The sequence below is a fragment of the Elaeis guineensis genome, chromosome 10 (genome assembly GCF_000442705.2).
Source record: "Elaeis guineensis isolate ETL-2024a chromosome 10, EG11, whole genome shotgun sequence".
Classification (NCBI taxonomy): domain Eukaryota; kingdom Viridiplantae; phylum Streptophyta; class Magnoliopsida; order Arecales; family Arecaceae; genus Elaeis; species Elaeis guineensis.
This window is the reverse complement of record NC_026002.2, coordinates 35,076,942-35,089,784: the sequence shown is the minus strand read 5'-3', so window position 1 is coordinate 35,089,784 and position 12,843 is coordinate 35,076,942.

Sequence of the window (12,843 nt, the reverse complement as noted above, 5' to 3'; positions counted from 1 at the left end):
GTCGAAGGCCCGGTTCTCTTTAGACCGGATGGAGGGAGAGGCCCTGCAACGCCCATATGCGCCCCCATAGCCCTGTTAGAGACAGGAGGAGAACCTCGCCCTAACTTGAGCAAAGTCGAAGGCCCGATTCTCTTTAGATCGGATAGGGGGAGAGGCCCTACAACACCCATATGCGCCTCCACAGTCCTGTTAGGGACAGGAAGAGAACCTCGCCCTAACTTGAGCAAAGTCGAAAGCCCGGTTATACCTAGATCGGATAGGGGGAAAGGCCCAGCAACGCCCATATGTGCCCCTACAGCCGCGTTAGAGACAGGAGGAGAACCTCGTTCTAACCAGAGCTGAAACCTGTTACGACGGAAATGGGAGAAGAACCTCGCCCCGACATCAATTAAGGTCTGGTCATTCAAGACCAGATGAGAAAAAAGGGGACCTTCCCAGCGGCCCCTTCACAATAAGACTCTGTCCCGACTCCTACGGGAGCCGGACTTCGTCCTTGACTTTGATCGCAAGAAGACTCCGTCCGGACTCCTACGGGAGCCGGACTTCGTCCTCGACTTCGATCGCTGGTAAGCTCCGTCCGGACTCCTACGAGAGTCGAATTTTGCCTCCGACTTCAATTGCAGGTAGACTCCGTCCGGATTCCCATGGGAGCCAGACTACACCCCGACTCCACCTACGGGAGCCGGACCCCCGCAGCCCCACCAAGAGCGGAGGGAAAAATCTCACTCGAAAAAGAAAAAGGGGAGAGGAGTTAAAAAGAAAAGCGATGGACTATGTCAGCAACGAATGGAAAACAAACAGCGTCAAAGATGCAGAGAACCCTGTCTCAGCAAGGATTGGGGTCCTCATCAAGAACCCCAACTTTCAAGGAAGCTTTCGACGCAAGCTCGAGATGAGATGACTTCCTCAGGGTGACGGAAGCTCAGACCTTCGAGCTCGAGCCCTGATGGGGGGCACCAAACCCGAGCGACCCCAAACAAATCTGCGGCCACGGACGAAAAAGATGGGTCGATACGATGGCAATCGGGTACCTTCGAACGACGCAAAGGCCAAAAAGAAGCTCGGCAAGCGACAATTCAATGCATGAATAAAAGAGGTAGCAGAAAATTTCTTTCTCATATTATTCATCAAATATACATTATAGAACCCTTAAGATTGAGGGAGAAGGATAACTAAAAGGCAAGCCGACGTGGCAACAACCGGTAACCTATGGACGATGTCAAAAAAAAAAGAAAAGAAAGAGAGAAGAAAAGAAGAGAAAAAAAGAGAAGGGAATACAACAATAACAATGGTAAAGGAAAGAAGATTGGCAGACAATAATTCGACGCAAAATACGGACGAAGTAACAAAATCTTCTTCTTATTTTTCGATTAATAAGATGTACGTTACAAGACCCGGAGGGCCAGAAAAAGAAAACATTATTACAAGACTCGAAAGGGACACACCGGAGGCCACTTCAAGCTGTAGACTTCTCTTCCCGGTTCTGTCCTTTCCAGCAGTATTTTCCAGTACGTGTGATAAGCCTCTCGGCTCTCGCCCCCCGCCTCGTTCCGCTCCATCTCTGAAATCCCAACCCTAGGGGAAAAAGTATGGGATAGAATTCAGGGGGCAGCAAAGGCAACGACAGCGGCGACGACGACCTGTTTCAAGAAGAACCGGAGTTACCCCGGAGGCAGCGATAGCACCGGAGATATGCACCACCACCGTGTGCTCCACGACAACCTCCGTCCTAGGTGTTCCAGCAAGGTCGGCATGCGCTACTTCCACCGTCCCCGCAACAAGTTCTACTGCCCCACCGTCGGCGCCGACCGCTTCTGGTCCCTCGGCCCCGACGACATCAAGAATCCTGCCACAGCTTGTGACGACAACTCTGCCTCCTTGACCGGTGTCGCCCCGTTCAGCTACTCCGAAATTCTCAGACGGAACGCCCTCACCGGTTGTCCCTGTTATTAAACCCCTGTTGTTGAAGAAATTCTCCCTCGAGCCCCCTTTAAGGTGATGGGAACCCCCGACGACAGTTTGACAATCGGAGAACTCACAGACAGCTGTTCTCCTCCCCGCACTCTTCCTGGTCCGTGGCATCCTCTTGAGGTTGGCCTCCGGGGCAGAGGCCCCGGTGGGAGAGCCCCTCGGAGAGACTCGGGGGACTGAAGACGGCGGAGAGCCGGCGGAAATGGCAAAGACCGACGCGAAGGACGCTCGGAGTCGGGAAGGGCACCGATGGAGTGGCTGAGTGGCTAAGCCCTCGGGCAGGAGAAAGACGTCGACCCTCAGGCGAAGTGAAGCCCCTGAAGGAAAGGCGGGGGCTTAAATAAGCAGCGGGGCCTGGCGCAGTTATGGTGGCAGGTATCCCTAGGCCAACCAGTACCCACCACATGTCCCACTCACCGTGGCATAGGGTTGACCGAAAGGACTCTTCAGGTCGCCCTAATCGAAAAAAGGCTCCAGCATGCGTGCATTAAATACCAAGATTTTCGAGGGCGGTCGTGTGCAGAATTCGAAGAAACGACTTCGGCTGTGAAAATTTTTTGTACTTCCTTCGATCGAAACTCAAACTCAGAAGTAAGGGGACTGGTGTTGGGTGTAAAATCCTCCCAGCCGAAGTTTGTGTCAGGAGTGACCCCTCGGAGATTCTACAGGCAGACTTCATCCGAACTCCCATGGGAGCCGGACTCCATCTCCAACTTCTACTGCAGGTAAACTTCGTTCGGACTCCTACGGGAGCCAAACTCCGTCTCCAACTCCAACTACAGGTAAACTACGTCCGGACTCCTACGGGGGCCGGACTTCGTCCCCAATTTCAACCGCGGGCAAACTTCGTCCGAACTCCTACGGGAGTCGGACTCCGTCTCCAACTTCGGCTGCAGGCAGATTTCATCCGAACTCCTACGGGAATCGGACTCCGTCTCCAACTTCGGCTACAGGCAGACTTCATCCGAACTCCTACGGGAGCCGAACTCCGTCTCCAACTCCAACTACAGGTAAACTATGTCTGGACTCCTACGGGGGTCAGACTTCGTCCCCAATTTCAACCGCGGGTAGACTTCGTCCGAACTCCTACGAGAGTCGGACTCCGTCTCCAACTTCGGCTGCAGACAGACTTCATCCGAACTCCTACGGGAGTCGGACTCCGTCTCCAACTTCGGCTGCAGGCAGACTTCGTCCGGACTCCTACGGGGGTCGGACTTCGTCCCCAATTTTAACTGCAGACAAACTTCGTTCGAACTCCTACGGGAGTCGGACTCTGTCTCCAACTTCGGCTGCAGGCAGACTTCATCCGAACTCCTACGGGAGTCGGACTCTGTCTCCAACTTCGGCTACAGGCAGACTTCATCCGAACTCCTACGGGAGCTGGACTCCGTCTCCAACTTCTACTGCAGGTAAACTTCGTCCGGACTCCTACAGGAGCCGGACTTCGCCTCCGACTCCAGCTACAGGTAGGATTTGTCCGAGCTCCCACGGGAGCCGGACTTCCGCCCTGAATTCCTGCTGAAGGTCTCGATCGAGGTTCCTCGACAAATGATCTCCATCCGGGCTTCCGTGGAAATCAGACTCCAACCGAACTTCAGTCGATAAGTCTGGACCCCCTGGCAGGCCGTAGTAACGGTCACGACTCTGCTCCACTCCCTACAGCGGATCCTACGCGGCTCCATTACTCCCTGGCAGGCCGTGGTAACGGTCACGACTCTGCTCCACTCCCTGCGGCGGATCCTACGTGGCTCCATTACTCCCTGGCAGGCCACAGTAACGGCCACAATTCTGTTTCACTCCCTGCGGCGGATCCTGTGCGGTTCCACCACTCCCTGGTGAGTCACAACAACGAACGCCGCTCTACCCCCGCAACTGATTCCACGTGGCGAGCCATGGTGACAGCCACGACTCCACCCCATTACTCTTCATGATAAATTCCTCCTGGTCCCGTACGGCCCACGATGAGGCGATCATAAACAGTCGCTATCAATCCGCTGCTCCCTCCGTCTATAAAAGGGGACCCAGATATGTTATTCTCTAAGCTCTTATTTTTACCTAGAAACTCTGCTAAAATTTTCGTTCGAGCACTCCATTCTTGTTGAGGCAGAGAGCTGACTTGAGCGTCGGAGGGTCTTGCCGGAGCAACCCCACCTCCAATTTAGACTTTTTTTGTAGGTCCCGGCGGCGACCGCGACTCCCTCGACTCCAGCCTCTCCGACGTAAGAGGATTTTTGCACCAACAGCAGTTATAAGGCCTAATGTGATTAATCAGGCTTCCAGCAATTCCTGCCACTTAAAGAGCCCATGACCATTAAACTTTTCAGGTTTAAGAGTTATAGTTTCCTCGGTATCCATTGATGTACGATATGGATTATGAAAAACTTGATTTAGAAGGATTTAAATAGATATAAAAATAGAATTTAAGGTCTATTAGGACTCTATTTTCAGAATAGACGCAAGAAATTAGTAAATAAAAATAACGCTAGTCGTCGGCCTCTATTGTACAGAGTAATAAAATTGACAGAATAATTTTGATAATAATAATTTATCAATGTTTAAGAAAGCCAATCAACTTATACTAAAATCTAGTATTTGAATAATGCAAACCGAAATGTAGAGATCGTAACAATTTGCCTTAGAATGTTAGAACAATGTCCTTCTGTCAAAAGTGTTCTATCGAAGCAATGACTATTTTAAACTTAAGAAGAAAGAATAGGATACCCTATAGATTAAGACACATGGTCTTTTATAAACCACCAGCAGACACATATAGAAGGCCGATTGATCGATGGATCTGAAGGAAGGAGGCCGATCAAAGAAAAATACATCATCTAGGATAAATGGTCATTGGATCGTTTGACTGCGAAGAGAAATGACTTGACAACAAAGAAATATGCTAAAAATTAAAATACCAAAAATAAAAAATAAAATAAAATATGATTAAAAATAATTAAATATCATCCAGCACATGCAAGTCGAGCCGGATATGGCTGGCATGCGTGTGTGAAATATAAAATCTACATCCCCCCCAAGGCCCTCCAAGCAAAGGTGGGTAAGAAAAGATGGTATAAAAGCATCAAAAGAAAATTGTTTCTTTCTAATGTGGGACTAAACCCAAGAGAAAACTTTTAGGATCCTTTGAAGGAAAGAAAAATTTTGAGTTTTTCCTTCAAAACTCTAACACCATCAATCTTCCAATTGGTTTATTCATCTAGCTATATGGGATTCACGAGGGCTATTTTGCTGAAGTATGCTTAACAAGATTTACCTTTTTTTTTTTTTGACACCTTTTATTTTAGAAATCCAGTGAAACATGATTTTCCATAAGAAGGATATGAGGTGTAAAATGAAGATTTTGAATTTGCGTTAATGGATGATAAAAAGGATTATATAACTTATTCAAAATAACAGGATTCTTTTTTTTTTCAAGAAAATTTGTTTATCGGAATGGTTCTTAGATCGATTAGTTTCCAAGAAGTTCCATATTCTCAAGTTGGGAAAGCTAAGTGCATTATAGGGATAGATAAGAAGTGCATGGCTGTCGCTAAATCTTCTTACAAAGCAAATGGGTTTCTAAAAGAAATAAAAAAAATTAAATAGACTAATTCTATGAAGGAATTGTTTTCTACTCTGGGATTGAAGAGAAATTGCCATGAAGTCAGCTACTTGCCTATTTTTTTTTTCTTAAAATATAAGAAATGATCCACCAAATCTAAGATTATTCTTTGTTTTTCTAACAGTGAAGCTCATGGATATGGATCATCCAGCATATATCAAGTAGAGCTACAAACTAGGCTGCGTATCCAACCTAGTCTAGTTGGTTCATGCCTAACCTCCAACCTAGACGAGTTGGTCTGATAAACTGAATTTTAACCATCTTATCAGTTGGATAGCCTTTATCCACTATTTGAGTCTTTGTTGAGCTTTGTAATATCTAATTTCTATTGATCTTTATCGAGTTTTGTATTGTAGATGATTTTGATTAGATGAAGTTATCTGATCGAATTGTCCCTTGATTGCCGAAGGCATATTGACTTTTATTTTGATTCTTATCAAACACTATTGATTTGATCATCCTCGATCTTTGTTGAGCTATCTTTCTCTTAATCTAATCTTGATCCATGAAGGATGACCAAATTGATCCTGACAATTGGATGTGAATATCATAAATCTTGTCTTTGTTGATCTTACGTCCAACATCTCTCCTTTTTTGATGTGACTCCAGATCAACATTTATCTTAGTTTTGATGGTAACAAATGAGTACCGGTGAAATTTGCATTTTAAGTTGTAAATGTAGAAGACTACAGGCATTCGAACCAATGAAGTTAAAAAATTTGTTCGAATGTATTTGATTAAGTGGTGATTGGATTCAAACTAGTTGGTCCAGAAATGTTGCCAAGATCAAGTCATTCAAATATATGGTGAAGGCATCTGAATAAGTTGGTGAAAAATGACAACATAGAGTCAAAAAAGATTTCTCTAGAATCAAAGAAGATTGAGATTAGAATTTCAAATATAAAATCAAAGAAGATTTCTCCAAAATCAAAGAAAATTGAGATTAGAATTTTAAATATAGAATCAAAGAAGATTTCTCCAAAATCAAAGAAGATTGAGAATTTCAAATACAGACGGCTGGAATTAATTTGGAAACACATAGCAAATCATATTTGAAAATGGAAGAAAATTTTTTAAAAGATGATTTGGAAACAAATAGCAAATCAAATCAAATCAAACTGAAGTGGAAACAAATCAACAAATCATGAGTCATTGAAGATCAAATCAGATTTTAGTAATTTACGCAATCATTGAAGATCAAATCAAATTAAGAAGATGAAATCAAATTGAAGAGAAAATAGACTAGCAAATCATGAGTCCTTGGAAATCAAATCTGATTTGAATGATTCTTGCAATCATTGAAGATCAAATCAAATTAAGAAGGAAAATTCTCCATCATTCATAAAATTTTTCATTATAAATAGACATTCTTAGAAGATCTTCATATACACATCGAATACATAGAAACACAGAGAGCAAGAGTTGTAATAGTTTGAGAAAAAAAAATTATATTTACTTTTATTCAAGCTAGGCTTGAGTTTCAAATCAGTATTTTAGGGACAAGTTAGCTTGAGAGAGCTCTGCTCAACTTGATTTAAGTTAGGATCTTTATAAGTTTCTTATTGCTGCTATTGCTACTATTGCAATTCGCTGCTATTGGTGTAATTTGCTACTATTCATAGTCAAAGAAAATCCAAAGCTAAATTCTTGTGAGTGGATATAGCAGCTCATGTTCAGTTATGAACCATGATAAATTCTTGTGTTCTTCTTTCTCTTTCTGTTACTTTTCTTATTATTTTTATTGTCATTATTTTAAATATTATCGAAGTGTTTAACCTTTTATTTAGACTCAATCTATTTACCCCCCTTTAAATTGAGTCGGGGATCTAACAATTGGTATTAGAGCAGTGCACTCTGAGTGCCAATTTTTCTTTTCAGGTAGAGTGTTAAAGATCAAATGGCAAGTACAAGTGGTTCAAATTAGCTTTCTTTCTACTTAGGTATATCATCTAACAAACCTCCATTGTTTGATGGCTCAAACTATTCTCATTGGAAGTATAGAATGGAGATCCATCTTCAAAGCATCGATTATGATCTTTGGGAGATCACGGTGAATAGACCACACATTCCAAAAAAAAAAAGAATGACAAAGAAGAAGAAGTAGAGAAAGAGCCAAAAGAATATACTCGTGAAGACAAGCAAAGAATCTCTTTCAACAAAAGGGCTCTAAGCATCCTTCTTTGCTCTCTAAATGCAACCGAACATTCTCGGGTTGTTGGAGCAAGAAGCGCTCATAATGTATGAAAGAAATTTGAAGTGACTCACAAAGGAACTAAACAACTCAAGAAAGTCAAAGTGACCATGCTCGTGAATCAATTTGAGAATTTTAGAATGCTGCCTGGAGAAATAATTCAGCAAATGAATGAAAGGTATAATGATATATTTAGTAAACTTGCTTTACTAGATACTAACTTTGCAGAGGAACAAAAAGTCAACAAAATACTAAGAAGTCTACCCAAGAAGTGACAACCAAAAGTGACAGCCATCAATTAGTTTGGATCTTTAGTCAACATCAATCTTGAAGAACTCATGAGAAATCTTCTGACCCATGAGATAAACATGAAGGAGCTAGAAAAAGATGAAGTTAACACAAAAAAATTCTCTACTCTCATGGTTGATGATAGTGAAGAAGATTCTGATGATAAAAAAGATGAATTAGGACTATTCATAAAAAAATATAGAAAGTTCATCAAAATGAGGAAGCTAAAGGGCCAAAGAAGGAACCAATCAACTACCTCAAGAAGTAAAGACAAATGCTATAAATGTGGGAGCAAGGAGCATTTTATAGCTGACTGTCCACTAAAGAAAGAAGAAGACAAGCTGAAAATTGGGATGACCTTTTCGGATCAGAAGAAGAGCCAAAAGAAAAAGTGGCAGTATTTGGTCTCATGGCCTTTGAAGATATTGAGGTCAGTTTTGATTCTGAAATTTTAGATAATGAATTTAGTGTAGATATGTTACTTGCAACATATGATAAATTAGTAACAAAGAATAGAAAATTAAAAAAAATCTTATTAAGCAAGAAAAGACAAAAAGAAAAGGTTCATGATAAATATAAGGAATTAATGAATAAATATGCATTCATTCAACATGAACATGATAGATTACCTAGAATGCATGAAAAATCTATGATCGTTGAAAATGATGAAGTTTTGCAAGAAAAGATAATCAAGCTAGAAAATGAAAATGAATATCTAAAAAAGAATTTAGAAAAATTCAATGTGGGTAAAATAAAATTGGATAGTATACTAGCATCACAAAAGGTCTCCCAAGATAAAAGTGACATAGGATACACACTAAACACTAAACCCCAGAGCACGAATGATTGTATTGCTAGAGCTATTGCTAAAACTTATATTATATGCTCTTATTGTGGAATTACTAAACATACTAATGTTGATTGCAAAATTAGAAAAAGTATAGAAAGAAATCAAGTCAAGTTAAAATGGCAAGTGAAAGGTAGTGCCTCTAACCATAAAGGATCCAGTCAAAAGGTACCAAATCAATCAAGAAGATTTATAGATACACGACCAAGGAAAAAAAAGCTAGAAAAATGCCTCAAAGGAAAGGAAAAAGCATGGAATATGGTATCTAAACAGTGGATGTTCAAGGCACATAACTAGAGACAAGTCTTTGTTCACCACACTAATCAAGAAGGAAGGAGGTATGGTCAAGTTTAGCAACAGCAAGAGAGTACTATTGGTAAACATCCTAACACTATGATTAAAGATGCGTTGCATGTTGATGGCTTGAACTACAACTTGCTTAGTGTAAGTCAACTATGTGATCATGATTTTAAAGTTAAATTTAATCCTAAAGAATGCATAGTAAAGTTTAGTGGAAAAACTATTTTTGTAGCTAAAAGAGCTAATAATGTATATTCACTAAATATGAGTAATTTATGTGCACAAAAAATAAATTATTTTATGGTTGAAAATAATTTCACACATCTTTGGCATAGAAGACTAGGACATGTAGGGATTTCTCTATTACAAAAATTATCTAATAAAAAGCTTGTGCATGGTCTTCTAAAATTGAATTTTGAAAAATCATCCATGTGCGATGCTTGCGTGCAAGGAAAATATGTAAGAAGTACATTCAAGCCAAAAATAGAAATTTCCACCACCAAACCCCTACAGTTGCTTCATATGGACTTGTATGGGGATATGGGTATAGTTAGTCTAGGTGAAAAATATTTTATCTTTGTTATCGTAGATGATTTCACTAGATACCCTTGGACTTTATTTTTATCTCATAAAAATGATGCCGTGAAAGAGTTTGTTAAGTTGTTTAGAAGAATAGAAAATGAAAAGGAAAGCAAAATCATCAAAATCAGAAATGACTGAGGTGGTGAATTTTGAGGCAGTTTGAAAAGTATGTGAAGAAAGAGATTATATTTATAACTTCTCAACATCACGTACATCCCAACAGAATAGAGTAGTAGAATGCAAGAATAGGACTTTATAAGAGATGTATAGAACCATGCTAAATGAATTCAAACTTTCAAAGTATTTTTGGGCAGAAGTAGTCAACACAATTTGCTACATCATCAATCGAGTATACTTAAGACCAAGACTTGGAAAAACACCTTATGAATTGTGGAATGGAAGGGCACCCAATATCAGCTACTTCAATGTCTTTGGAAGTAGGTGTTATATTCTCAACACAAAGGATAAGTTGGACAAGCTAGATCCTAAGTCCGATGAAGGCATATTTTTTGGATACTCCACCAGAAGCAAGGCCTATAGAGTTTTTAACAAAAGAATGCATACTGTGGACGAATCAATTAATGTGAAGTTTGATAAAAATAGTCTTACTAAATCTTAGCCCCAAGAGTTAAATGAGAATGAGGATGATGATGATGATGATAATGATGAGATAGACTTACTCAAACAAAAGATTCAAGAAGTAAGCACTCGAGAGCAAGAAATGACTCAAGATCCCCACTCTAACTTACCCACAACTTAGAAGTACAAGAAAGCTCATCCAAGAGAACAAATATTGGGGGATATTAGTCAAGGAGTAAGGACCCGAGCTCAACTACAAGGAACATTTGCGGAGTCTGCATTCCTATCTCATATTGAGCCTGAGTCTGTGGAAGAAGCTCTTAGTGATAATAGTTGGATTGAAGCAATGCAAGAGGAGCTTAATCAGTTCTTAAGGAATGATGTTTGGGATCTAGTTTCGCATCCTGAAGACCAAAATATTATTGGCACAAAATGGATATTCAGGAACAAGCTAGACGAACATGGGAATGTCGTAAGCAATAAAGCAAGACTGATGGCACAAGGATACTGTCAAGAGGAAGGAATCAACTACGATGAAATTTATGCACCAGTGGCCCATCTAGAGCAATAAGAATACTTCTGCTTGCTTTAAGAATTTTACTTTATTTCAAATGAATGTAAAATCTACTTTTTTAAGTGATTTTATTAAAGAGGAGGTTTATGTAGCTCAACCTCCTAGTTTTGAAGATTTTACTAAACCTAATTACATTTTTAAACTGAAAAAGGCACTTTACAGTTTAAAACAAGCTCCACGAGCTTGGTATGAAAGATTAAGTAACTTCTTATTAGAAAATAATTTTTCTAAAGAAAAAGTAGATACAACTTTGTTTATTAAGTATGTGAATGAAAAAATTTTAGTAGTTCAAATTTATGTTAATGATATTATTTTTAAATCTACTAATGATGTTTTGTGCAAAAAAATTTTAGACTTGATAAAGAGCAAATTTGAAATGAGTATGAGTATGATAGGTGAACTGTCATTTTTCTTGTGCTTACAAGTCAAGCAAACCAAAAAAGGGATCTATTTATCTCAAACAAAATATGTTGGAGAGCGGCTGAAGAAATACAACATTAACGATAAAAGCAGTATGACAACACCTTTGAACACAAACATGAAGTTATGCAAGGATGAATCTGGCAAAAGTGTAGATCAGAAAAAGTATAGAGGAATGATCGAAAGTCTTTTATATTTAACTGCGAGCAGACCAAACATACAATTTACAGTTTGTCCATGTGCCAGATTCCAAAGTAATCTAAAGGAGTCACATCTTACAGCAGTAAAGCGCACATTTCGATATCTCAGAGGAACCCAGAATTTTGGTTTATTCTATCCCAAGAACAATAATTTTACACTAATTGGATATAGTGACTCTAATTTTGTGGGAAGCCTTGATGACAAAAAAAGCACATCAGGGACATGTCAACTACTTGAAAACTGCTTGGTGTCTTGATTTTTCAAGAAGCAGAATAGTGTAGCACTATCAACAGCAGAAGTGGAGTACGTCTCAGCTGCAATGTGCTACTCTCAAATGCTATGGATGAAACAGACACTTTAAGACCACAAACAAGAGTTTGATTCTATTCCTATATATTGTGATAATACCTCTACTATAAATTTATCCATGAATCCTGTTCATCATAGTAGGACTAGATACATAGAAATTAGACATCACTTTTTAAGAGATTGTATGCAAAAAGGTTTGATTTAATTGCATTTTGTACCTACTTCAAAACAAATAGCTGACATATTAACTAGACCATTAGACACTTAAAATTTTGTTAAAATTAGAACTGCACTTGGGCTTACGGATTTATCATTTTCATAATTTCTATGAGTACATGATCTCACTAATTTGTATAGGACATGTTATGGCTTTGTTGTTCGCATGTAGTTCAATTTGTTCGAATTTACTATGCATTTAATTTAAACCTCAAACTTATATTGTTATTCTCTTTAACTAATCATTTATTTGAGTTTTGATGATGTCAAAAGGGGGAAAAAGGTATACTGTGCTAATTTGAGATTATTTGGACAATCTTTTGGCTCACAATTTCGCACTTTGCTGCTAATTTGAGATTATCTGAATTATCATTTGGCTTACTGTTTCACACTTTGCTTAACATAATTATATTAATAAAAAGATTAAAATATGATATATGCACACATTTTAGCATATATATATATATATATATAAATATATATATATATATATATATATATATATATATATATATATATATATATATATATATATATATATATTTGTCATCATCAAAAAGGGAGAGAATATTGGACTCAAGATCAACATTTATCTTAGTTTTGATGATAACAAATGAGTACCGATGAAATTTGCATTTTAAGTTGTAAATGCAGAAGACTACAGACATTCAAACCAATTGAGTTAAAAAGTTTGTTTGAATGTGTTCGATCAAGTGGTGATTGGATCAAACTGGTTGGTCCAAAAATGT